Source organism: Podarcis melisellensis, assembly GCF_964234715.1.
Source record: "Podarcis melisellensis genome assembly, chromosome: 2".
Lineage (NCBI taxonomy): Eukaryota > Metazoa > Chordata > Lepidosauria > Squamata > Lacertidae > Podarcis > Podarcis melisellensis.
In genome coordinates this window covers 104,617,671-104,645,373 of record NC_138529.1, presented here as the reverse complement: position 1 = coordinate 104,645,373, position 27,703 = coordinate 104,617,671, and the positions used below count along the sequence as shown (strand labels likewise).

The window sequence follows — 27,703 nt, the reverse complement described above, 5'->3', positions numbered from 1 at the left end:
AGAAAGCGATGTAGGTGTCTGATGAGTACAGTAGTTCTTCAGATTACAGCTGTGGGTGGCTCCACATTTGAACACATGTTGAGGCCATGTGCCAGTTCATGTTGTTGTTGTTGTTGTTTAGTCGTTTAGTCGTGTCCGACTCTTCGTGACCCCATGGACCAGAGAATGCCAGGCACCTCTGTCCTCTACTGCCTCCCGCAGTTTGGTCAAACTCATGCTGGTAGCCTCGAAAACACTATCCAGCCATCTTGTCCTCTGTCGTCCCCTTCTCCTTGTGCCCTCCATCTTTCCCAACATCAGGGTCTTCTCCAGGGAGTCTTCTCTTCTCATGAGGTGGCCAAAGTACTGGAGCCCCAGCTTCACAATCTGTCCTTCCAGTGAGCACTCAGGGTTGATTTCCTTCAGTATGGAGAGGTTTGATCTTCTTGCAGTCCATGGGACTCTCAAGAGTCTCCTCCAGCACCATAATTCAAAGTTCATACACTCATCCATCTCCCAGGACTTTAGCATGGCAGAATGGGCCCATGACTCCCCTGCAATACACACACACACAGAGAGACTTTTTGTGGAAAATGTTAGCTTTATACTTCCCACAGGAAAGCTCACGGTACATTTTATTTTAATGCCGCCTTGACATATTAAACCACGCGTTGCCGATTTGCTAGCCCACTCTTCCCTTTTCATCTTTCCTTTTATGGAAAATGACAACACCTGTCAACATAATGGTATGGATTTCCGTGGGGGGGGGGGGCGGTAGCAAAAAATATAATAATATAAAGAGTCCTGCGGCACCTTAAAAGACTAGCCCATTTATTATGGCCTAAACTTTTGTGGACTCAAAGCCCACTTCGTCAGATGCATTAAGTGAAATCTTAATTGGCAAGCGTATGAAGGAGAAAATTGTAAAATGCGGGGTGGATGGCAACGAGATGCAAATAACTGCAGCCAGGGATCATTAGAGCATTATGCTAAATGGGCACACCTTTTACAATAGCAAATTGGTGATAATTTACTCAGCGTTGCTGAGATGATTGTGTGTTAATAAGTCTACATATCTTTTTATTCATATGCAACATTATGCATTTTTAAAGGTGCTCAGTTTCTCCTCAGCACCTAGCATAGGAGACTGGGCCGGCCACTGCTATGTACTTAACCTAGTATGAATTCAAGGGCTGAGGGGAGTGTGGCAGTTTTTGGGTGCAGACATCCAGGTCCCCAGAATGCAGCTGGACTGCCTTACCACATTTCAAAGCCTGTTTAATAATACACAGGCACACACGTAACTTGCAACTTATGCACATTTAACATTTTCACCTTTTATGTGCCTGGCAATTATTATTTTTTAAAGGGGGCGGAAAGGAGCCGTCCATCGGGGGGGGGGGAGACTTTGGTAATCCCACCCACCATTGAACCCAATGTGTTTTGACTATATGCCATGTTGGTGCCTTCCTCAGAACTTAACCCTGTGTTAATTGAGTGGCCTGCACATCCAGTTAAGTCTGCATTATTTGCATCCGGCACTTGGGGGGGGGCACCTGCCCCGATCCTATCCATTGAACGAGGGCCTCATCTTGGGTGGTGAAGGGCCTCCTCTTAAACTTGTTATTGTTCTTTTTTTTATTAAATATTTTCTTGTTTTACAGAAGTAAATGTAATGCCTCATATTTTTTCCATGTAACATTTTTACAAATCTGTTTCATTTGATGAGACATTAGGGGGAGACGTCTCTTCGTGGCCCCATGGACCTGAGCACATCAGGCACTCCTGTCTTCCACCGCCTCCCGCAGTTTGGTCAAACTCATGCTGGTAGCTTTGAGAACACTGTCCAACCATCTCGTCCTCTGTCGTCCCCTTCTGCTTGTGCCCTCCATCTTTCCCAACATCAGGGTCTTTTCCAGGGAGTCTTCTCATGAGGTGGCCAAAGTATTGGAGCCTCAGCTTCAGGATCTGTCCTTCCAGTGAGCACTCAGGGCTGAGTTCCTTCAGAATGAATTGGTTTGATCTTCTTGCAGTCCATGGGACTCTCAAGAGTCTCCTCCAGCACCATAATTCAAAAGCATCAATTCTTCAGCGATCAGCCTTCTTTATGGTCCAGCTCTCACTTCCATACATCACTACTGGGAAAACCAGAGCTTTAACTATACGGACCTTTGTTGGCAAGGTGATGGCTCTTCGCCACGGCAAGGCAGTGATCCATCAAGGGGCCTCTTAAACTTACCTACGAACAAAACTCCTAAGCCTGGCTTGGCTGGAGAGCGGGGCAAACCCATGCGCTCCTGTCTTACCCTTTCTATGGCCCGGGGATTACTAAAGTCCCAGGCAGCTCGGTGGTCTCCTGGGTCCGCCTTATGTTGCCAAAGGGATCTCCCCACTTGGGTTCAGCGCTGTGTACCATTCCAGGCGGAGTTAGCTCTGGGGGCTTGGCTTGGCTTTTGTCCGCCCTTCATTCACTCTCTCTCTCTCCTCTTTTTTTCTTTGCAGTAGCCGCTCGCTCTCAGCAGGGGCTCCCTCGCCTTGCCTCCTTGTTTGCTTAGCGGCGGGCCGGCCGCAGAACTACTTTTGCGCACACAGCAGCAGCAGCAGCAGCAGCCGCGTCGCCCTCCCGGGTTTTTGTGCGCGTGTGAGTGTGCGCGCCGCGCTCTCTTGCAAGGAAACTCGACGGATCGATTGGGGCGCCCCGGTCCCTGGAGGAGCCGTGCCTTTTCCGCGCAGCCCAAGGAAGAGGAGGGATAACCGTGGGGGCTTGTTGACACAGGCACGATCCCGGGAGTTGGAATTCCCCCCCCACACACACCCAGCGCGAAGGTGACGGGGGACCCTGGCGGCTGCAGCTGGTGCGTAAGAGTGCTGTGCGCAGAAGAGGCTCTGCTACTTAACTGCTCTCACGTCCCTTATTATTGTCCTGGAGCAAGAAGGGAGAAGACGACTTGATCCAGCACCCCTGCTCTCTTCCACCTCCTTCCCGGTGCACTTTCGTCGGAGATGGCATTTTGGGTGAGTTGCTCGCTTGCTTTTTTCCCCATCCACCCCCGGCTAAATTTGCGTTCTCTCTTTTGTTTGCACGCTCCCTCCAAGACCTGGTGGCTTCTGCCCGGGCTGGGAGAAGCAGCAACACCAGAAAAGAAGGGAAAGTGAGCTTTTTTGTGGTATGTGTGCTTAATATTTTTTTGCATTGAGAATGGTGGAAAGGGGGATCGCGCAGAGCCCTCCCCCCCGCCTCCTCCCCCCCCCCGGTTCTCATTTTCTGCACCTCGTCTTCCCAAGTTTTCCCCTCCGGCGCCCATTCATTCCCCCTAACCTCCCTTCCCTTCCCCGGCGCAATCGAGGCGGCGCACGCGGCTTTTGAATGGAACTTTTCCACGCCGCGCAAAAGGGCATCGGGTTTGGGCGGCTTCTTTGGCCGGGTCCCTCGGAACTTATTTGGGAGGCCTCCGATCTGGTTTTGGGGGGTGGGTGGGATGGGAGGGCGGCATCGCCTCCCTCGCCGGGCACTGAGGAGCGCTTGTATACACATCTGTGTGTGTCTGTGTGTGAGTTGGCCGGCCGCTGCGTCCTCGGGAGAGCGAGGTGTGTTTACAAGGAGAGCCTCCGGCCTTCCAGAATGACCCTTTTATTCTTGCCTGCCCGCTCGCCTCCCCCATTTCGCTTGCAGCCCCACCCCGGCAGCCTAGCAAGAGGGTGTGTGTGGGGTGGGTGGGAATAAGGGTGCATTTCTGCCACTTTTAAGCCTTGCCAAGGGAAGGTGGGTTTGGCTGGACTTTTCCCTCCAAAGAGACCAGCAGTGTTCCTTGGGAATCTCTCGGTTTCAGCCATCATAGCCCTCTAGAGTGGCCCCCATCTCCCTGTCCCATTTGTCTGGAGGAGGAGGAAGGGGGGGGAGAGGAGAGCCATCCAGCAGTGGCAGCAGCAGCAGCAGAGACCCTTCCCCTCCGAGCACTGGAGGGCTGGACTTGGTCCCACCCCCCTCTACCTCCTTTGTTCAGATGGAGGTGCTTGTTTGTCCCACTGGGAGCTCAGGAAGAAACATGAAACCTGCTTACCAGAAGGAGGGAGAAGTGGGGTGGATGCGGGGAGAGCCCCATGCTCCTCTCTGAAACCTGCCTATATTATGGGAAGTTGGGGGGCGCGCAATGGGGAGGGGGAACAGAATAGCTGATGTACTTTCCTGCCCATGTGCGTGCTTAGGGGGAGAGGCTGAAGGACTTTAGGGAGGGAAAGTCCCGTTGAAGGGGAGACTGACAGATATCCCTGCAAAGGTTCCAGCGATTTTTGCTCTGTGTTTGGAACAGGGAGTGCCCCTGTCTGTGTACATTATTGCACACACACACACCCTTCTTGTGATCTGCTAGCAACAAGATTCACGGAGATGTTCAGTACAAGTGAAGAAGATCTCAGTTTGCACTCTCACCTCCCAACTTTTAGGCTAAGCCTTCCCAGATTTGATGGTGTGCAAGAACTTTGTCTGCAGAGTTGGTGGTTTCTGAGTAAAAAAAACCCCCAACAAGCACTTGCTTAAAATCACTTAATTGTTGGGTTTAGTTCCCCATTTGACCATCCTTTTGTGCTCACCCCAATCAAAGAGGCGAATGGGATGATTCACCCTCTCTCCCCCTCTGTGCATGTTAATGAGGTAGTAAAAAATTTATGTACAGTTTCCTGGGCAAACGGTAGTTATTACATGGCAATTAATTCAGAATCAAGCCTGTGTGTGCTTTGTGAGCATGTTAGAAGTTGTTCATTTAAGACAGATTCATTTATTAACAGAGTTTATAATTCACACAGAGGATCTCCCCTTCTGGATTTTTTTTTTGGGGGGGGGGTCAGGATTGTGGCTTGGGTTAAACCCCTGACTCCTGCAGGCTGTGGTCCCAGTCCGGATCAGGTCCCCCCAGAGGCAGATGTTTATGGCTTAAAAAAGGGAAGGACACTTGCAGCACCAAGCTGAGTGTTAGCATCATGTTTAGTTTGGTCCATGCAAAGCTCAAGCCATAAGATCACAAGACAAGCCCTGTTGATTCAGGCCGGTGTGGCCCATCTAGTCCAGTATCATGTTCTCACAGTGGCCAGCCAGATGCCTGTGGAAAACCTCCAAACAGGACATGAGCACAGCAGCACTGCTCACCTGTGATTCCCAACAACTGGAATTCTGTGTCATGCAGCCTCTGACAGAGCACAGCCTTTGTGTTCATTCATCAGATGTCAGAATAACAAAGTGACTTTATTTTCATTTTTTAGTTTGTTGTCGTAGTGTTTGTTCTCTTTTGTTTACTTGTGATGTTTGTTACGCTTGCAGAAAACTCAATAAAATATTATTTTTTTTTTAAAATAAGAAAGTGGTAAAAGCAGGCAGGATCCTACTTTTTCCCCTGACAAGTGAGGCTGCAATCCAAGCGCCACTTAACTTGGGGGTAAACCCCATTGGAACATAGGAAGCTGCCTTCAGCTGAGTCAGTCCAGTGGCCAGTTTAGCTCAGTGTTGTCCACAACAAATGGCAGTAGCTCTCCAGCATTTTGGACGCTGGATAATCCCACTCTGGGGATTGAACCTGCGAGTTCCTGGAGGCTGAACCTGGGACTTTCTGCTGACAGGGCAGATGCTCTGCCACTCAGCAACAGCCCTTCCTCCCATCTGAATCCAGCAGAACTTCTGGGCTAGACGGGTTGGGATTTCCCTGTAGAGGAGTCATTATTACCATTAGCGCACCCAGTGGGGATGTAATCTGTCAAGACGACATTTCGTTTGGGAACGCTTTCCTTTCAGTTTGGAATAACTGGGCTTGTTTTCAGGGTGGGGGTTAAGAAAACCAAGTATCCCCTTGCTGGGAGAGTTAGTGAGAACTGCTAGTGGCATTTTGCCTTTCCCACCGGCCCTCTAGCTACTGAATACAGTGGTACCTCGGGTTACATACACTTCAGGTTACAGACTCTGCTAACCCAGAAATAGTACCTCAGGTTAAGAACTTTGCTTCAGGATGAGAACAGAAATCGTGCTCCGGCAGCGGGAGGCCCCATTAGCTAAAGTGGTGCCTCAGGTTAAGAACAGTTTCAGGTTAAGAACGGACCTCCGGAACAAATTAAGTACGTAACCAGAGGTACCACTGTAGTACAGAAAACCTGAGATGTGAGACCCTCCCCCTTTTTTAAAAAAACACCAATTCTTCCCCAAAAGGACCAGTCCTCCTCCTATAGCAGTGTAGACTTGGGAATCTACCCTGACAATAAATATTACTAGCTGTGGGCTCATAGTGCAAAATAATTGCGTTTCTTTGGAAAAGTTGCCAAACTTTGCTGTGGCTGACCCTGAGAGAGGGAATTCGTGCTTTGGGAAGGACAGCGTTATTAGCCCCAGCCTGCGCTGTGGGTGGGTTGCCAGGAGATTTCCTTTGCAAGTGTGTCAGATGCAAATCAAAAGAGAGGAGGGGGGGCCTCAAGACTCTCTTCACGAACAGCTGTGGCAGACGGCCACTTTCATCACCTTGCGCTGCCTGCAGAGGAGCAAATGCAGCACATTGTGGTGTGACCGTTTGCCAGCAGATGTCACCCCCTGCGCTGGAGAGAAATGGGAAGAGTCCCTGAAGATTTGGGGAGGAGGGGGGGAGGCCCTCGCTCCCTCTCCTCCAGGCAGAGGCTGGGCTTGGTGCTTTGTTAAGCCACCGCCTTTTCTTTTAGGCCAAATCCTATTGTGGCCCCATCGTCTGTTGCGGGCCTTGGGGGCATCTGCGCCCCAAGCCACTTAGTTGCATTTCCAATCAAGCTGACAATGCTGCTGGGTCAAAAGTCCAGAAATAATGGACCACTTCCATGGGACGTTGTGCCGGGTTGACGTGGGGGAGAGGAAGGGACATTCCTTTAAATGAAGGACATCTGGCAACTCTGCTGCTGGCTGCCGGCTCTTTGATTTACTGGGGTCAAGTGGGTGGTGCCGAGATCTCGTTTCATTCGTTCAGCAGAGTCACCGGGTGCGTGGGTGTGAGAAGAAGAGAGCCCCAATAGAACCATGTGTACAAATGAATGCTTTGGAAGACTATATTTGGTGCTGTGGTCTCCCAGCGTATGTTTGCAGTCGCAGAGGGTTGCCATGTTAGTCTCTTGCAGCAAGGAACAAGGCGTCCGTAAGACCAGGTTTTTCTAAGCAAGAGCCTTCATAATCTGATGTGCAGCATGGACATTGAAGGTTATGGATGCCCCATGCCTCCATCTGTCCAGCTTCTCAACAGTCCTTCACTGTGACGCTGTGGTCTAAACCACTGAGCCTCTTGGGCTTGCTGATCAGTGGAAGTCGGCAGTTCGAATCCCTGCAACGGGCTGAGCTCCTGTTGCTCTATCCCAGTTCCTGCCAACCTAGCAGTTTGAAAGCACACCAGTGCAAGTAGATAAATAGGTACCGTTATGGCGGGAAAGTAAACAGTGTTTCCGTGCACTAAGGGCCTTCTCGGTAGTGGCGCCCACCCTGTGGAACGCCCTCCCATCAGATGTCAAGGAAATAAACAACTGTCTGACTTTTAGAAGACATCTGAAGGCAGCCCTGTTTAGGGAGGTTTTTAATGTTTGGTGTTTTATTGTGCTTTTAATTCTGTTGTGAGCCACCCAGAGTGGCTGGGAAAACCCAGCCAGATGGGCGGGGTATAAATAGTAAATTATTATTATTATTATTATTATCCATCACTGTGTCCCGTTGCGCTAGAAGCGGTTTAGTCATGCTGGCCACATGACCAGAAAGCTATCTGTGGACAAACGCCGCCTCCCTCAGCCTGAAAAGCGAGATGAGCGCCTTTGACTGGACTTAACCATCCGGGGTCCTTTTACCTTTTACTCTGTAGTGTGATCAGGGAACACCCAATTGTTGGCTTATGCATGCTTGCGATTTATTCATTTATTTAAATAATTTATACGCCACTTTAACTACAGTAGCAGTTTACAAAGACACAATACAAAAATAAAATAAAACAATCAGTTAAAACGCTTGCTGGAATAATAATAATAATAATAATAATAATAATGGCACTGGAAGTTCAGTAGGGAGGGAACCTGTCTGACCTTAGCTGGAAAGAGTTCCGTAAAGTGGGGCCCACAATACTGAGAGCACGACTCCGGTGCATCCAAGCAATGGGGGACCGTTAACAGTGTTACTCCCTTGAAGACCTCAGTGACCAGGGCAGGGATATAAAGGATCAGGCAGTCCTTGAGGTATCCCTGGCCCAAATTGTTAAGAGCCTTGTAAATTGACCCAGGAACCTTGAACCTGGCCCAGTAACGTATGGGCAGCCAGTGCAAAACTTTTGAGCACATGATGGTTCAGCATCCGTTTGAAGATTTCCAGCAAGGGAGAACGCTTTCCCCTCTATTGGTTCCATTGTCAACCTGTTCTTACTGACAGGCTGAGAGGGAGACTGTGCATGTTGCTGGACTACAATTCCCATCATGCCTGACCGTTGGACATGCTGCCTGGGGCTGATGGGAGTTGGAGTCCAGCCACAAGAGGAGGGTCATGAGGTGTGGGGTATACAATGCATCCATAGTAGAGAGAAGAATTGTTTTCAAAGTTGAGGTTAAAAAGGTGAAAGCAGGAAGACACATGCATGATGAGCCCATATGGGTGGTTTACTAGCGCATGAATCCACAAAGGTTTAAAGGTAAAGGGACCCCTGACCATTAGGTCCAGTCGTGGCTGACTGTGGGGTTGCGGCGCTCATCTCGCTTTATTGGCCGAGGGAGCCGGCGTACAGCTTCCGGGTCACGTGGCCAGCATGACTAAGCCGCTTCTGGCGAACAAGAGCAGTGCACGCAAACGCTGTTTACCTTCCTGCCGGAGCGGTACCTATTTATCTACTTGCACTTTGACGTGCTTTCGAATTGCTAGGTTGGCAGGAGCAGGGACCGAGCAACGGGAGCTCGCCCCATCGCGGGGATTCGAACTGACAACCTTCTGATCGGCAAGTCCTAGGCTCTGTGGTTTAACCCACAGCACCACCCACAAAGGTTTATTCCTCCATAAATTTGTTCCTTTTTAAGGTGCTGCAGGGGTCTTAATTTAAACGTTTTGGGATAGTTGGGAGAAAAAGGGTAGCTGAGAGACTGGAGGTATTGGTGTGTGCTTTCAAGGCCGACATCTCTGAAAATTATATAACATCTTTTTTTAAAAAAAGCATGGACATTAAAGATTCATGGCACTTCTGGAGTCCTGGCACTGGAAGCAGCAAAGCCTTGTTTGTGCCCGAGAACTTTCACCTTCTGCAGGAAACCCAGGCCAGTTTTCCATTTTTTCATTGTTGGGTGGCCTTGAATGTGTTGGATGCTCTCAGCGTTTGTAAAATAGGCCGCAGGCTACCCAAACACACGGCAGGTACTTGCAGCACCTATCTGTACTGTTAAAAGTTCTACGTTGGTTTCAAGGTGTACAAATGGCCTTGCAGAAAAGTAAAGCACATGGCAAGTTTGTGTGGGAAGGTTTGTAGTGGTTCTCAAAGGGTGTGGCAAGTGTCGCGGAAAGATTCATGGAGAATTAAAGAAACATTTAAACATGTCAGTGCATTGTAATAGAGTACAGCATAGTATAGTATCAAAATAATTTTTTGGGGGAGGGATATACAACCAGAAATAGTCTCTGTTCAAGAATATTGGCTATTCTGCTATGGTTCTCGACAACATATTGTTGTGAACAAAGATCAGAAAAGAGAAAGGCTTCTTTGTGTGAGAAGATGAGAGTTTGTCTCAAATTAGGCCTCACATAAATGAGATTACCCGGCAAGAGCAAACGCACACCTCTCATGGAGTTTGTATACATGCTTCATATTTAAGAGGCTCGTTTATAATTATATTTTGGGAATGATTCATGTTCCCACGTAGCTGTGTTGTTTTATACTTTTCTGGGTGTCCCATGATAATAATACAAAGTAGTTGTGTTCTGTGTTGTAAATCAAGCACGGCTAGGAGTTTCTTCTTTGTGTTTTCCAATGTATTTGTTATCAGTAACTAATTCAGTGAGCAAAGTTTTGTTCTGAAAGTGTGGCCCAGAGGAAAAATGGTTTGAGAACCACTGGTCTAAATAGAGGGGAAAGCTGAAAGTTCAGAAATACCACAGAGGAAGTTAGACCTCGACGGAGGGTTGAGGCAAATGTGATGGGGCACCCACTTGTATTTTGCTTACCTGTGTCTTGTTCACTCATAATAAAGCAGGCAGTGAGGTGGGGGTGTTTATTTATTTATTGTCTGAAATGGACGAGGCAAGGAAAAGCCCTCCTCAGCCCATGAATGGGCCATTTTGGCCATGACTAATTCATGGGAGGGGGATGTGGGTGGCGCTGTGGTCTAAACCACAGAGCCTAGGGCTTCCCGATCAGAAGGTTGGCGGTTCGAATCCCCGCGACGGGGTGAGCTCCCGTTCCTCAGTCCCTGCTCCTGCCCACCTAGCAGTTCGAAAGCACGTCAAAGTGCAAGTAGATAAATAGGTACCGCTCCGGCGGTTCCACATGACCTGGAAGCTTTCTGCAGACAAACGCCGGCTCCCTCGGCCTATAGAGTGAGATGAGCTCACAACCCCAGAGTCGTCTGCGACTGGACCTAAAGTTAGGGGTACCTTTACCTTTACCTTTAATTCATGGGAGCATTAAAATAGTTAGGGTATGCTCCCAACTGATGCTCTGGGATAGCTCAGGCAGTAGAGCATGAGACTCTTAATCTCAGGGTTGTGAGTTCGAGCCCCGTGTTGGGGAACAGATTCCTGCATTGCAGGGGGTTGGACTAGATGACCCTCGTGGTCCCTTCCAATTCTATGAAAAGTCCACAATACTGTGATATCTTGGGGAGGAGCTTCACATACTTTGCCTGGGGAAGGCGAGTGTCTGCGACCCTAGAGGGCCACTGCCAATCAGTGTGGACAAAAACCACCTAGACGGACCAAGCATCTGACACTGACAGGTTCCTATGTTCATTCTTGGTGCTTTTTAGGAAAGACTGACAATGGGACTTCTGTTCATCTCCCACCTGAAACTCACAAGATGATCTCATTATGGCCGAAATAGCTCTCTGACAGACAGCAGTATTTCTGATTGAATGCCATTGGTATGACATTCAAATATGCCAACAATCCTCACACTGAAGGTGAAGGATTTCCAGTGGCAAGCAAGGAAGTACCTGCACATGCAGAGATTAAGGCTTGCTTAAGTTTCTGATAGGGACGCGGGTGGCGCTGTGGGTTAAACCACAGAGCCTAGGACTTGCCGATCAGAAGGTCGGCGGTTTGAATCCCCGTGACGGGGTGAGCTCCCGTTGCTCAGTTTCTGCTCCTGCCAACCTAGCAGTTCGAAAGCACATCAAAGTGCAAGTAGATAAATAGGTACCGCTCTGGCGGGAAGGTAAACTGTGTTTCCTTGCACTGCTCTGGTTTGCCAGAAGCGGCTTAGTCATGCTGGCCACATGACTGTACGCTGGCTCCCTCGGCCAGTAAAACGAGATGAGTTTCTGATGTGCCCCAATCACAGGACAGGGAAAGGAATCACAGAAGGCAGCAGATGGAAAGCACCTGCCAGTCTGCAGTAGCCAGAGACGTGACGGGAGGCGTTCTATTGCACAGTTTGTAATATCCTTGCTAAATTCATCACTCTCATCCTGTAGCTATCATCCTTTATCTCCTTAAGCCTCTGCTCTGGCTCCCTCTCATTTTTCTACATCAGCCACAAGCTCCTGGCACCAGCGACAAAATGAATCACAGTAAGATGTTTGTGGGAGCTGCTAGTTCCAGGTGAAGGAAGTGTGTCAAAGAAGCCAAATACTTTATATTTGATCTCCAGTACAGATAATGCATGCAGAAGATCTGGGAATGTTTCCTCTTTCTCAGCTCCCGAATGCTCGCAAGGGGTCTCCCTGATGAAGGTGTGTTATCTCCATTTGCAGCAATTTCTTGGTGCCAGCGTGGACTTGATCAGTAAAATTAGTTTTGTGTTTTGCGAGAAATCTGAATTAAGTTGTTCTGCGCTGCTGCACAAACGTACGCGCTCTCTCTCTCTCCATCTGCAAATTAGCCAAACAGGTTAATAATTTACCAGTCCCCCTCTTCCTTCCCTCTACATATGTTGTAGTTTTGTAAAATCTCATTTGGGAAACAGCTTTGTTAAAGATCGCCCTCCCCTTTTCCCCATAGCACACTGTTAATCTCCTGGGAGAATGTGCTGGCATGGAAATCTTTGCAGGCTCCTTTCTGCTGCTCATTTTGGCTCTGGCCAGAGTCCCTCCTTCTTTCCCTCTCTTAGTTCTCTAACAATGCCCGGGGTGCCATATTCTGGAGCCAGACTAGGAGAAAGATGGAGCACAGAAAGTCCAGGTTGGAAAGATGGATGGAAGGTTTAGTTAGCCCCTGTGTGGGGGCAGGTAGGAACTAGACTGAAAAGGCAAATGAAGAAGGCATAAAGGTTATTTGTTATCTTAGGAAGATACCTAATACCTAGTCCAACTTGTTGGCATCTGTCTGTCTCAGAAGACAATGAATGAGTGTGCCTTTGATGGGGAAGTCAAACCATTGGAGGGTTACAGCACATTCTGTGGTTGTAGAGACTGATATGGGAGAGACATACAGTGGTATCTTGGGTTACAAACACCTTGGGTTACAACCTCCGCTAACCCAGAAAAGTACGTTGGGTAAAGAACTTTGCTTCAGGATTAGAACAGAATTTGCGTGGCGGTGACAGTGGGAGGCCCCATTAGCTAAAGTGGTACCTCAGGTTAAGAACGGTTTCAGGTTAAGAATGGACCTCCGGAACAAATTAAGTTCATTACCAGAGGTACCACTGCATTGTCCCTCACAAATCTTCTCATTTCCCCAACTTCCTTTTGGCAAGGAAAAACAATAAGACTTCAGTGGTGGTTTAAGTTTGTAATTTTAAGTCTGCATTGAACAATAATGAGCATATGATGTTTCCTTTGGGCCTTCCAGAGTTATTTAGTACTGCTATCCAGGAGCCTTGGGGGTGGCTAACCTTTGGTCCAGGGTCGTTTTAACCATAGGCGCCAGGGGTGCGGTGGACCGGGCGCCAGGCCCTGTCCGTCGGTTGGAGGGCCATGGCGGGCTCTTCTGCTGTGGTCGGCTCTGCGCCATGAGTTTGGGGGCGAGCGAGCCAGCAAGGTGCTGAGGCGGCTGGCTGGCTCTGCCCTTCTGCGTGCCTGAGATTGGCGTAGGGCCGTGGAGAGGCCCACCCAGCGCACGCTGGTTATGCCATGAGGTGCCCGGCTTCACTCAGTCGCCGACGCTGATGCTTTGGGCTGGTTTGTTGCGCTAGGCTCATTTGTTTCCTGTTTTCTTTTCCTGAGCTGAGATAAGCATGGTGTCAGCTCCCTAAAAAAAGGTTGAACCTTTCCTTTAAAAAGCTAAGCAACTTTGGGGTCCCCCCCCTAAAAAATGTCAACAACTCTGGGCAATCTGCGGGTGGGGGGGGGGCGCCGGGCAGATTTTTGCACCACGGCGCCGCATATGCTTAAGACTGCCCTGCTTTGGTCTTCTATGATGTTGGACTACAAGTCCATAACCCCCCGCTATTGACCATTGTTCATCAGCCCTGCTCCTTAACTAGATATGGTGTTTCATGTGACACTGTTAGTGTAACCAAAAGCGGTAATTTCCAATTTACTGTGATATATTTTATTAAGGAAGTTTCAGACAAAACAGTCACAGTGTCAGGGCTGGTCCAAGACATTTTGCTGCTTGAGGTAGAGGAGCAAATGGTCTCCCTCATCATAGTGCCCTCCCCTTTCCTCTCCTGTCATGGTGCCTAGTGCCAACGGCCCATCAAGTTGTCCCCCCCCTTTTTGTGGCACAATCCCACAAGTGCCTCTCCAGCTCTTTACGACAATAATAAATTTGTGCCTCTTTTAATGACAGCCCAATTTCTCCCCCTGAGGCATCCGCCTCAGTTTGCATAATGATAGGGCTGGCCCTATACCCGGACAACTGTTCTCTCCTCGACTCTGACACCTTCCTGTTCCTGCTTTTACTATGGCAGATTTTAGAGCTCCATACATACTGTTACAAATGGCCTCCCCTGGGGCTCCGGTTCCTCTCAGGAGTTAGCAAAGTCAAATACCTCTCATCAACGATTTTCATGAGTATGCACTACAAAAAAAGCTATGTTTTCTTCAACTTGTAATGGAGTTGATGTAGCCTTTAAAAAGGACCTTATTTGACATGTATACTGTATGGTGTTTTGGGATAGGGTTATTTTATTTGTTTTACTGTGTTGTATTGCATTTTTTAAATATATAGATATAATCCAGCCTGGTACCTTATGGTCAAGGGTGAGTAACAAATATAATAATAATAATAATAATAATAATAATAATAATAATAATAATAATAATAATGGTGATTTTAACCCACAGCGCACACTTGGTAACAAGACACAGATTTACAGATGTTCCGCCAACTCTTCTTTCCTTGATGGGCTTGTGTACTTAGAATTCTATGACTTGAAAAGTTCAAGGTGTCTTTCATGCCAGAGCTGAAAGATGTGCTGCTAATGAGACAATTAAAAGAATAAAACACAAACTCAAGGTCAGATAAAACGTGCATTCATAGTCCAATTTTAAATGTCTTGTGGAGGGGAAAGCTCTCATAGATTTTTCAGCTAGCCTAGCTAAAGTGAAGTACTTATACAGCACAACCCTGTGTGTGTTTACTCAAAAGTAATTCCTACCTCCCACAATCCCACTGATTGTTGTTAGCTGCCCTGAGCCCAGCTTCGGCTGGGGAGGGCGGGATATAAATAAAATTTATTATTATTGTTGTTGTTGTTTGGAATCTGGGTAAGGGCCAGCTGAACCTCATGGGCACCAAAAGCAGTCTACCAGAAGACCTCAGCAATTTGGATATTATGATCCCAGGTCATTTAGAGCTTTATCAGTGAGACCTGCAGCAAAATGCAGCATGGAGTTCCCCTGTTTAAGCCAGCCATGCCCTTTTGGAGGACACTCCATTCCATTCCCCCGCTTTTGCCCCCATCCTTTTGTAAAGCCTGGGGTTCCTCAGGCGTGCTAATTCCTTCCTCTTGTGCCATTATCCATACAGCAGGTCAAAATAAGCTCTTTGAATTGTGACTAGAAAACAAACTGGAAGCCAGTCAAGAACTTTTAACACTGTTGAAAAATGTTCAGAATGGCAGGACCCAGTTAACAACCTGGCTGCTGTTCTGAAGCAGTTGTAGTTTCCAAGTAGTCTTCAAAGAGGCTCAAGTGATTCACAAGTGTTTTCTTGTAAACCTGCCCATTTCCTCAGGCTCCGGTGGGTGAATATATATTATGAAAGACATAAAACCAGCACCTTAAAATGCAATAAAACAGATTTTAAAATGCAGTGCTAAAAGCTGCCCTTGACACCAAAGGGCAGCCCGTCGAAGTGCCTTAAGTTGCTTTTGCGAAAGGCTTGGGCCTTGGAAAGACTCTTGAGGAAGATCCCTCATACTTGTTGCATTGGGCCCTCAAACAGCACTCTGCCTCTGATAGCAACCAGCCTGAAACCCCCCTGTAGTTTCCTCTCAGCATCTGGTGCTCCAGAGATGGGGAGCCTGTGGTCCTCCAAATGTTGTTGAACTACAACGCCCATCATCCTTGACCATTGGCCATAGTGGCTGGGGTTGATGGGAGCTCTGGTCCAATAAAAGCACAAATAAATACAGTGGAGCCTCGTTTTCAAGTGTCTCGGAAGCCAAACGTTTCGGTTTTCGAACGCTGCAAACCCGGAAGTAATTGCTTCCGTTTTCAAACGCGCTTCAGAAGTCGAACGGCTTCCGCTGTGTGTTTTTCAATTTTTCCAATTGAACTTGCAGCCAGCCCTTTGCGCCTTGGTTTTCGAACGTTTCGGAAGTTGAACGGTATTCCTGAATGGATTACGTTTGAGAACCGAGGTACCCCTGTAGTTAAAACAGAATCAGTGAAGCAATAACCCCCTCTGCCACAAACACATTTAAAAAGCTGTAGAATATTAATCAGCCAAAGGCCTGGTAGCAGAGGAACGGGGTTTTTTTGCCTGGTGCCTAAAGATATGTAAGGAAGGCATCAGACGAACCTCCCTGTTCACACTTAAACTAAGAGACCTTGGTAGTACTGTCTTCCCTAAGGCCACATTCACACCAAACATTTAAAGTGCTGTGATACCACTTTAAGCAATCATGGCTTCTCCCAGAGAATTATGGGAAGTGTGGTTTATTTAGGGTTCTGATTGTTGATAGGAAGGCTCTTATTCCCCTGGCAGAACTACAATTCCCAGAGTTCCCTGTGAAGAGGAATTGACGGTTCAGTCACTCTGAGAATTGTAGCTCTGTGAGGGGTCTCCTGACAACTCCAAGCACCCTTAAGAAACTGCAGCTGAACTGAAGCCACGACTTTTTTAAAGCAGCTTCAAATGTATGGCATGAGTGTGGCCTTAATCCAAACTGTTGTTGTGGAGCATGCTTGTGTGCCAGCATTTCATTTTCCTTTAAAGCCAAATAGGAACACTTATCGGGACACGGGTGGCGCTATGGGTTAAACCACAGAGCCTAGGACTTGCCGATCAGAAGGTTGGCGGTTCGAATCCCCGCGATGCGGTGAGCTCCCGTTGCTCAGTCCCTGCTCCTGCCAACCTAGCAGTTTGAAAGCACGTCAAAGTGCAAGTAGATAAATAGGTACCACTCTGGCGGGAAGGTAAATGGTGTTTCCGTGTGCTGCTCTGGTTTTTCCAGAAGCAGCTTAGTCATGCTGGCCAATAAAGCAAGATGAGCGCCGCAACCCCAGAGTCGGTCACGACTGGCCCTAATGGTCAGGGGTCCCTTTACCTTTATCGCTTCTGTGCCCCATGCTCAAATAGCAGGCAGAAATTCTGCTCATGAGGAGGGAAAGAGGACACAGAACATAGTTTTCCCACCTGCCAGGAGCACCGGCTCGTCATCTGATTCCGGCAATTGGAGGCATTTACAGCCACGGCCTAGTCGCTTTGGCACATGCACCCATGTTAATGTGAGAGGAGAGGTTGCTGGGGCGGAAAGCAAAATAACGCAGGATGCATCATGCGGGAAATTGGTGCCTTGGGGGCCTGGAGGAGAAAAGCTGAAGCAGAATAATGGTTTGAGGGTACTGGTGCTGCTACCTTGTTAAAGCTGAGCAAGTTTTAGCTCGACCTGGATGGGAGATGGCAGCGGAGAGCCTCAGGTAAGCTTCTGTGAGCTTACTGAAGTGCCGTAAAATGTAAGTGTAACCAAGTAGATTTTTTAAAAAAAAACTTATTTCTGAGATTCTGAAATTGGGCAATCAGTCTCTAATCAGCCGTTGTTATCTGCTGGTAGTAGTAGTAGTGCAATTTCATAACCACTAGTAGATGGTGAATTTGGCCTTTTCAAAAAACATTTATGCCATATATTACCCACCCTTCCTCCAAGGAGTTTGTGGTAGCATGCATAGTTCTTACCTGCCTTGTTTGGCCTCACGGTAACCCTACAATATAGGCTATGTCTAGTTAGCTTGATAGCTGAGCAGGCTTTTTGAACCCTAGGCATCTTGTATAAGCCCTGACCAGGGGTAGGCAACATAAGGCCCGGGGGCTGGATGCGGCCCAATTGCCTTCTCAATCCGGCCGGCAGACGGTCCGGGAATCAGCGTGTTTTTACATGAGTAGAATGTGTCCTTTTATTTAAAATGCATCTCTGGGTTATTTGTGGGGCATAGGAATTCATTCATCCCCCCCCCCAATATAGTCCAGCCCGCCACATGGTCTGAGGGACGGTGGACCGGCCCATATCTGAAAAAGGTTGCTGACCCCTGCTCTAGACTGTAAGCTGTGCTTAGCCTCAGTTGGCTGTGTTTGGTCGTCATCTGCATGAGGGCAAGGTTGTGATGGAAACAAACCTATGTGAGCCTTTGACTGGCGACTCCCCTCTCCACTGCAAAGGGAACATTGGAAGCCTTCCTATCCTTTTCACATAAATCACCGCTCACGGTGCTGTCTGAACCCTACGCTATGGTTAATCTGAAGTGTGCTTTGTTGGACATGAGCCAGCTTCAAATTGGGTTACAGTGGTACCTTGGGTTAAGAACTTACCGGTAATTCGTTCTGGAGGTCTGTTCTTAACCTGAAACTGTTCTTAACCTGAGGTACCACTTTAGCTAATGGGGCCTCCTGCTGCTGCTGCTGCATAATTTCTGTTCTCATCCTGAAGCAAAGTTCTTAACCCGAGGTACTATTTCTGGGTTATCGGAGTCTGTAAACTGAAGCGTCTGTAACCCGAGGTACCACTGTACAGTCATACCTCATGTTATGTCCACTTCGTGTTATGTTCTTTCAGGTTACGTCCCGCGGCGACCCGGAAGTACTGGAAAGGGTTACTTCTGGGTTTCACCGCTCGCGCATGCGCAGACGTGCAAAATGACTTCACACACATGCGTAGAAGCGGCGAATCGCAACACACGTGTGTGCAGACACACCACTGCGGGTTGCATTCCTTTCATGTTTTGATTGGGCCTCCATAACAGATCCCTTTCGCAACCAGAGGTACCACTGTATAAAGATTGCTCGATTCAACCAACTCCAGTTAAGATTAATCGTGGTTTGGGGTACTAAACTGCTGTTGGCAACCGTTTGTCTCGAGAGACAATGGAGTTCGTCTCTGGAGGTGAAGTTGGACCTCTGTGTTAGCAGCACCGAAGTGACCAACCAGGGGCCAGATGACAAGACACCCATACCTCTCTCGGCCTCGCTGATGTGGTCCAAGCAGAGCAATATCATAGAATCATAGAGTTGGAAGAGACCACAAGGGCCATCGAGTCCAACCCCCTGCCAAGCAGGAAACACCACCAGAGCACTCCTGACATATGGTTGTCAAGCCTCTGCTTAAAGACCTCCAAAGAAGGAGACTCCACCACACTCCTTGGCAGCAAATTCCACTGTCAAACAGCTCTCACTGTCAGGAAGTTCTTCCTAATGTTTAGGTGGAATCTTCTTTCTTGTAGTTTGGATCCATTGCTCCGTGTCCGCTTCTCTGGAGCAGCAGAAAACAACCTTTCTCCCTCCTCTATGTGACATCCTTTTATATCTTTGAACATGGCTATCATATCACCCCTTAACCTCCTCTTCTCCAGGCTAAACATGCCCAGCTCCCTTAGCCGTTCCTCATAAGGCATCGTTTCCAGGCCTTTGACCATTTTGGTTGCCCTCCTCTGGACACGTTCCAGTTTGTCAGTGTCCTTCTTGAACAGTGGTGCCCAGAACTGGACACAGTACTCCAGGTGAGGTCTGACCAGAGCAGAATACAGTGGCACTATTACTTCCCTTGATCTAGATGCTATATTCCTATTGATGCAGCCCAGAATTGCATTGTCTTTTTTAGCTGCCGCGTCACACTGTTGGCTCATGTCAAGTTTGTGGTCATATGTTTGACGCCAGCTTAGCTGTGGGAGTTGCTCATCCAACCGTCTTACGGAGACCACTTCAGATTCATGTAGGGTTTACTTCTTAGCCTTTTCTCCTCTCAAAGATATCCCTAAAGGCAGCATAGGATAAGAGTTTTCCTTTTTCTAGATGGGCTACCTTCCCAAGTTGGCAAGCCCCACCTGCACCTTACTTCCCTCTGCAGCATGTGCAGAAAATGCCTTCTTGACCGTTCAAGCCACTTTTGGTCTCGTCCGCTTAATCCCCCGGTGCCTGTCTTTGCCTACAGGGGAAGTCCATTCATTGAGGGTTTGAGACCCATTGGCTACCCTCACCGGTCGAAGCCGTTCCTGGGGTGCGGCTACTGTCGCATGCTGACAGCTTCGAGGAGCCACAGGTGAGAGCTGAGGGGCAAGGTGTGGACAAAAGGTGAGCAAAATATCCCAGAAGGAGCACAATGTGTCTCCCACCAGAGGTACTAAACGGGCTTAGTGAAGCGCTTGGCAAAAGAAAAGGTTATGTATGAAAAAGAAGCAAAACGGCAAGAAGAGAAGATTTGAGAAAATGAAAGCTGAAGCTTCTGAAAATTATGCAATTAAAAAACAGATTGAGATCTTGCAAGAATTTCGAATGATGATTCCTGATTGCCAACACAGATTAGAAGCTGCACGTGCAGATCTTGCCCAGCTATTAGAAAATGGAAAAGAGTTGGAAGAAGCTGAAGAATATAAAGAAGCACGTTTGGTACTTGAGTCAATAAAGTTAGAAGCCTAGATAGAGTAGTGAAAAAATCAATGTACGCTTTGGGTTCATTGTTACATTTTACTAATGTTTGACCACTTCTGTATTTCTTAAAGTAGTGTTAGGAATGATGATGTGCTCGATAATGAGCTCTCGGATTTGAGTGCTCTGTAAACTGATAGCTGTGGTATTATATATACAGTGGTACCTCAGGTTACATACGCTTAGGTTACATAGGCTTCAGGTTACAGACTCTGCTAACCCAGAAATATTACCTCAGGTTAAGAACTTTGCTTCAGGATGAGAACAGAAATCGCGCCACGGTGGTGGTGCGGCGACAGCCGAAGGCCCCATTAGCTAAAGTGGTGCTTCAGGTTAAGAACAGTTTCAGGTTAAGAACGGACCTCTGGAACGAATTAAGTACGTAACCAGAGGTACCACTGTACTAGCCTTTTGCGCTCTTTCACTCTTGTCTGATGTTCCTAACCCTTCTTTTAGACTTTCTTAGCTTCTTTTGGATTCTTATGGACTTTTTTATATATACACTGTTTTAACTCCCTTTAGTTTTTAAAAACAAAACAAAGCAAAGCAAAGCGTGGTTTTTGTTTTTGTTTAGATTTTAAATGATTTTAAACGATTGTACCCCTCCCTCCTTATGCTGGTCTATGACAGTAAAATAGATTTGTTGTTGACGTGCTCAAATGATCTGTACCTTTTTTTTTTTGAAAGTTTATTTTGTATTTTGTGGTTTTATATCTTGATTTTATTCTGTGAACCACCTTGAGACCCCCGGGTATAGGGCAGTATATAAATTCAATTAATAATAATACCTCTCCCCTAGCGCCCCTAATTACAGTGGTACCTCGGGTTAAGTACTTAATTTGTTCCAGAGGTCCGTTCTTAACCTGAAACTGTTCTTAACCTGAAGCACCACTTTAGCTAATGGGGCCTCCTGCTGCCGCCGCCGCGCCGCCGGAGCACGATTTCTGTTCTCATCCTGAAGCAAAGTTCTTAACCCGAGGTACTGTTTCTGGGTTAGCGGAGTCTGTAACCTGAAGCGTCTGTAACCCGAGGTACCACTGTAACTAAACTGTAGTTATCGAAAATGGTAGTGAAAGCTTCTGAACTCACGGCCACGCAGGGCGAGGAGAGCAGGGATTGTGTGAGCCTGAAACATGCACAGGCTCATTCCCACTAAAATAACCCAAGAATGGGGAACCTCAGACCTGCATCCCAGTCTAGGCCTCTCTTATCAGACTCTCCATAGGCCACACCCCTGCATCATGCCCTCCTTTTGTACTTTTTCCTGGGTCGGGACATGTCCTTGAATGATGAGAACACCCTTTTGCTTGCTTGGATGGATGGAAATGTGTGCATGTAGAAACCTCTGACTTTGGTGTGGCTGGAATGTAGCCTCCTGCGAGGTAAAATTCGCACCCATCCCTCTTTCCGCTTATGCCTATGGCCCTACCCATCACTACATCCAGATCCCAGAAGGTCCCCCAGGAAAAAGGTTCCCCAAACCGTGCAAGAAGAAAAAAACATGTTTTATTGTTCTAGTTACAGGTAGGTAGCCGTGTCATTCTGCCGCAGTCGAAACAAAATAAAAAAATTCCAGTAGCACCTTAGAGACCAACTAAGTGAGTTATTGGTATGAGCTTTCGTGTGCATGCACACTTCTTCAGATATGTTTTATTGTGACGTCCGGAGGCGGCCCGAAGCTGTAATGTCTCACATCAGAAATGGCATTTCCTTTGGCTTCTTAAGGGCCCTTCACCATGCAAGGCGTTTCCATCCTTAAAACCGTCCCTGCATTGTTTCAGCTCCTGACGCCTCTTGATTTCTAACCAGAACAGCCGGCGCCTTGTCAGCTTGGGCTGTCAGGTGGGGTTTCGCTTGAGTGCGACTTCAGAGGTAGACACCGGGCACTTCCGAGGCTGGAAGGAAGCCTTAATGCATAAAATGGGCCGAATGGAAACACCTGCCTCACCCACTGATTGTAGAGATATGCTAGCAGCAAGGTCTGCTGCTGCTGCATTTAGTGTAAAAAACCCTGTGTTTGTGATTCTTAAAGCTCCTGTAACTATTCTTTCTAATCCCTCCTCCTTTCTTGGCTTTGCCTTTAATGTGTGCCCGTACTTGTCCAATCCTCCCTCTCTCCCTCTCTGTCGTCTTAATGCAAAATTTTGATGTTAAGAAACTCAGGGCGCAGAATTTCAAACAGCCCTGAGCCCTCAAGTTTACAGCTGCAAATCCGACTGGTGAAGTGAGCCTCCTTTGCTGGCCCATCACCCATTTCCAGATTGCTGAGGCTTTTTCATTTTTATAATATCTAAAAATACCTTCATTGTCACTAGCGCGGGATTGCTTTATTTTTAAAAAACATGCTCCTTTACGTAGCTGTCTTTTTAAATAGAAAGTTAGGAAAAGAAAAATAAGGTGCTTTGGGGGGTGGTTGTTGTGTTGTTGTTTTTAAAATGGTGGTGGTGGTGGTTTTAAAGCATTACTTGGGCCACTGCTGAGTCGGGTTTGGTGGCATTGCTGGTTTTAATTTAGTTCTGGGTTATTGTTTCTTTAACGAACGAAAGGCTCCCTGGGGATGCAAAGATCCCCTTGCAATATAAGCACAATGTGCTGTTAAACATGCTCTTGCCGTAACTGCAGCCATGCCAGGCTGTGGGCCTGGGACAGGTGGGGCCTGGGTAATTAAATGTCACGGCACCCCAAGGAACCTTCTTACACAGTCCTGTCTCCCGCCTTTCTCAAAAGTTTTATGTAAACAGGGCACAACCCTGCTATTAGTGGGGCTTGTTCTGAGTTGTTCCCGAGGGGTGAGTAAGGTGCTCTCTTTTGAACAGGTTTGGGGACAGGGGGCGGCTTCTGGGGAAAGATGCTGACTGGAGCCAAAACGGAGTGGTTTTATTATTATTATTATTCCACTTGCCGGAAGAAGGGATCTGATCTCCCTGGTGGGGAAAGATGGGGAGGGTGCCGTTTTAAGCGCAGCTGGCCCTGGGTGGGAGTTTGGCTTGCGTTCCCTGCAGTTTTCTCCCTCTCTGGCCTGGGTGCCAGGGAGTGACAGTTTACAGGCAGGCGGCCAAGCCCTGAATGGAGGAATGTGTGAGGCCTTCAGCTTTCACATGCTTTTATCAAGAGCGCAAAGAATAGCCTGGACTCAAGCTGCACCGCTCAGGTCAGAAGGAGAGAGGAATGTTCATGTTAACCCACGAGGTACCGGCCAGGAAGTGGCCAGCCAGGCCCTTGGGAACTGTGTGTGGGGCACCTTGGGCCTAAGGAGTTTGCCAGTGAGGGGCATGCGTCTCTGGCGTGGCGTTCTGCATTACAGTGGCATTACAGTAATGAAATTCAGGGCCCCATGACCACCACAGCACTATAATACCTATTGAATAGTCATGGATTCTTCATCCCCCCCTCCCCCAAAGAATCCTAGGAAATGTAGTTTTTTTTCTCAACCTGCCAACCTAGCAGTTCGAAAGCACATCAAAGTGCAAGTAGATAAATAGGTACCACTCCGGCGGGAAGGTAAACAGCGTTTCTGTGCGCTGCTCTGGTTCGCCAGAAGCGGCTTAGTCATGCTGGCCACATGATCCGGAAGCTGTACGCCGGCTCCCTTGGCCAGTAAAGCGAGATGAGCGCCACAACCCCAGAGTCAGCCACGGCTGGACCTAATGGCCAGAGGTCCCTTTACCTTTATTCCCTTCAGAGCTGCTCAGATGGGTTCTCGCTTCCCTCCTCTCCATCCCCCTGCCCCCCCCTTGTTGCATGGCGAACCATGTTTTGTAACACTTTCCGCCAGTGTTTTTATTTTCTGCATGGCTGTTTGCTCCCCTTAAGTGCAAGGCAAAAGTTTTTTATAAGACAGATCATTGCAAGTACCTGCAGTCCATTAGAGTAGCTTGTGGCCTGTTTTTTCAAAGATCCACAAGACCACCCAACGTTGCTTGCCTCCCAGCAAAAGGAAACTGCCCATGTCACCCGGATTTCCTAGAGAAGGTGAAAGTTCTCCAGCACAAACAAAGCTTTGCTGCCTCTTCTGCCAGGGCTTTGACTTGCCACATATCTCCAGCAGTGCTATGAATCTTTAATATCCATGCATATATATATATTTTTGGTAAAATATGTTATATAATTTTCTTTTTAGGACAAGAAACAGAGATGTTGGCTAGCCTCAAACGCACACAGCATTACCTCCGGCCTCTCAGCTATCCTCCTCTTTTTCAAATATCCTAAAATGTTTTAACTAAGACCCATGTGGCACCTTAAAGAGGAAGAAAGTTGTGGTGGAAGGAACTTTTGAGGTTTGAGGCCACAACTCATATATTTTTAACGTATGTGCAGCACTTACCAAGTTTTAGGCGCTTGTGTCAGTGTTAAATAACAGCAGCAGCATAGGAACTTTCAGAGCATTCATGTGCCAATTAATTCTGCTCTCCCGGCCATAAATTTACCCCTAACATGCAAAAATGAGAAAGGCAATTTTGCCCTCTTTTATATCCAAGCCCCTTCCTCAGTTTGACCCGAACCCTAGGATTTTTGAATGTTTACTGCAGCACAAACAAAACAGACATGGCAACAACATGCGCAATATCCCATGGAGAAAAATGTTACGTTGTGTGTGTGGATAAGATGATAGGCATCAGAAAATAACAGGTGCAAGTCAGGCGATGTGGAAAGGGGAAAAAACGACAGAATGGTGGAGAATCGATTGGGAGCATGGGATGACATGAGCACAATTTATATCCCTTCTTCCAGGGAGCTCATATCCAGTTTTCCCCACCAACAGCAACCCTGTGAAGAGAGACAGTGACTGGCCCAGAACCCTATCCCTTTTAGCGCAGACGCACAGTTCAAACAGTAAGAAGATCACCAAATTCCAGCTGCACATTAGAACCTGATTTGAAGCTCTCGTGAAACAAACCCCTTCTTCCCTGAAAAGATTGGACTTTGGGGGATAAGGAGAGTGTGGGTGGGTTGGGGGGGGGGAATGCATTGAAAAGTGTGGGTTGACGCTTGATGGCAAGGGGTATTAAACCCACAAACAAAAAAGGATGAATTCTCATTAAATAGGCATCATCATCTAATCTCTTTTGCAAAAATAAATCGGGACAAATATTTGTTGAACAGGTCATCTGGACATGGTTAACTAGCATTTCCCTACTAGTGCCTTGCCATCTCACGTACAGGAGTGCTCATTCCTCAAAGAGTTGTTGTTGTTTTTTTTAAAAAAGTCAAGCTGGTTATGTATCTTTGTTGGTGTTTAGTCGTTTAGTCGTGTCCGACTCTTCATGACCCCATGGACCAGAGCACGCCAGGCATTCCTGTCTTCCACTGCCTCCCGCAGTTTGGTCAAACTCATGCTGGTAGCTTCAAGAACACTGTCCAACCATCTCGTCCTCTGTCGTCCCCTTCTCCTTGTGCCCTCCATCTTTCCCAGCACCAGGGTCTTTTCCAGGGAGTCTTCTCTTCTCATGAGGTGGCCAAAGTATTGGAGCCTCAGCTTCAGGATCTGTCCTTCCAGCGAGCACTCAGGGCTGATTTCCTTAAGAATGGATCGGTTTGTTCTTCTTGCAGTCCATGGGACTCTCAAGAGTCTCCTCCAGCACCATAATTCAAAAGCATCAATTCTTCGGCGATCGGCCTTCTTTATTGTCCAGCTCTCACTTGCATACATCACTAGTGGGAAAACCATAGCTTTAACTATATGGACCTTTGTCGGCAAGGTGATGGCTTTTTAAGATGCTGTCTAGGTTTGTCATCGCTTTTCAGGTTATGTATTACCTCAGTGTTATCTCCCTGACACTTTCCCTTCCATTCGTACAACTGGGTAAATTGAGAGAGAACAAAGTGCCTGGTGTTCAGTGACATGAATACATAAGACAAGGCTGCTGGATCAGGCCAGTGGCCTACCTAGTCCAGCATCCTGTTCTCACAGTGGCTGACCAGTTTCCTGTGGGAAATGTACAAGCAGGGCCTGAGTACAAGAGCTCTCACTCCTCTAGCAACTGTGGAGGCAGAGCATATAAACATTATGCGTGTGTGCATGTGTTTGAATGTTGTGTGGTCTGCACGCATAGTACAGTGGTACCTCTGGTTAGTTAAGAACTTACCGTAATTTGTTCTGGAGGTCCGTTCTTAACTTGAAACTGTTCTTAACCTGAGGTACCACTTTAGCTAATTGGGCCTCCCGCTGCTGCTGCTGCTGCTGCGCGATTTCTGTTCTCATCCTGAAGTAAAGTTCTTAATCTGAGGTACTCTTTCTGGGTTAGCTGAGTCTGTAACCTGAAGCGTCTGTAGCCTGAGGTACCACTGTACCTGCTTGTGCATGTGTGTTTGTGGGTGAGAGGACACAGTTTACTTTGGCCACAACAACCTGTGTCTGCCTGCCTGCCTGCCTGGATGCAACCCTTCAGCCATAAATGTTGGCCACCTCCGCCCTGCAGGCACAACTACCACCAACAGGAATCTGGTTGGCCGCTGTGTGAAGAGAATGCAGGATTAGATGGGTCTTTGGCCTCATTCTGCAGAGCTCTCCTTATGTTCTTAAAACTTTTGTCATGCTTGTGCCAGGGGAAAGCTGCCCTCTTTGCCTGGACGTTTTTATGTTATTACAAATCCCATCGGTGCTGCAAGTGGAGAACCCAAGTTGCGGCTCGCTGGATATTTTTTAAGGCATGCTTTGTTTTGACCTCCTTTCTGTTGATTTGGTTTTACGGTGGCCTGGTATTATTATGAACTGCCTTTGGATCATGTGACAGAGGGCAGGCTAGAGCATCTCTTACAAATGAATAAAACAAAAATAGCTAGTAGTAGTGGTTGATACACTTAACCTTCCCCAAGAATTTATCTCCTTTTAAACCTGTCCGAGGCAGAGACTGCCAACACATCTTTGTGGAAGTGTATTCCGTAAATCAATGAAATGGGTATGGCGCTACATTCAGAAGAGGCAACAGGAGGCATTTCCTCACATATTGGCCCTATCTACACTATACTTTTAAAGCAGGATCATACCACTTTAAACAGGCATGGCTTCCCCTACCCCACCACGATAAAGTTTTTAATGTTTGATGCTTTATTGTGTTTTTATATTTTGCTGGAAGCCGCCCAGTGTGACTGGGACAATCATCATCATCATCATTATCATCACCACTCTTCTCAACAACACTCTGCACCCTTCACAAATCACAGGAGTCTCTGGGGGAAAGCCTTACGGTCTTCAAATAAAAACATCTTGGAGATCCCAGGCCACAGGGAGGTTAGACTGGCCTCAACCACAGCCAGGGCCTTTTCGGCCATGGCCCCAATCTGGTGGAACTCTCTGTCACAAGAGACTAGGGCCCTGCGGGACTTTACATTTTTCTGTAGGGCCTGCAAGACAGAGCTGTTCCACCAGGCCTTTGGCCAAGGCAGAGTCGGACCCCCTCTCTCTTTCTGTAATCTTCATAGAACTCTAGCCCAATGGTTGCAATTAATTTGATTTTGAATTGGTTTTAGAATGCATTTCAATCAATTGATTGCGATTTTATGTAAATTGTGTTACTTTTATAGTTGTTAGCTGCTCTG

At 47.5% G+C, this 27,703-nt stretch overlaps 1 protein-coding gene across 1 annotated transcript in view; it reads left to right on the top strand.

Annotated features, from left to right (window-relative positions):
- The first annotated feature begins 2,518 nt into the window (after positions 1 to 2,518).
- PLXNB1 (plexin B1) overlaps positions 2,519 to 27,703 on the top strand; it is a 158,876-nt gene continuing 133,691 nt past the window's right edge. The window contains exon 1 of the mRNA XM_081901288.1: positions 2,519 to 2,994. The gene's annotated coding sequence lies outside the window, so the exon portion shown is untranslated. The remainder of the gene's footprint in view (positions 2,995 to 27,703) is intronic.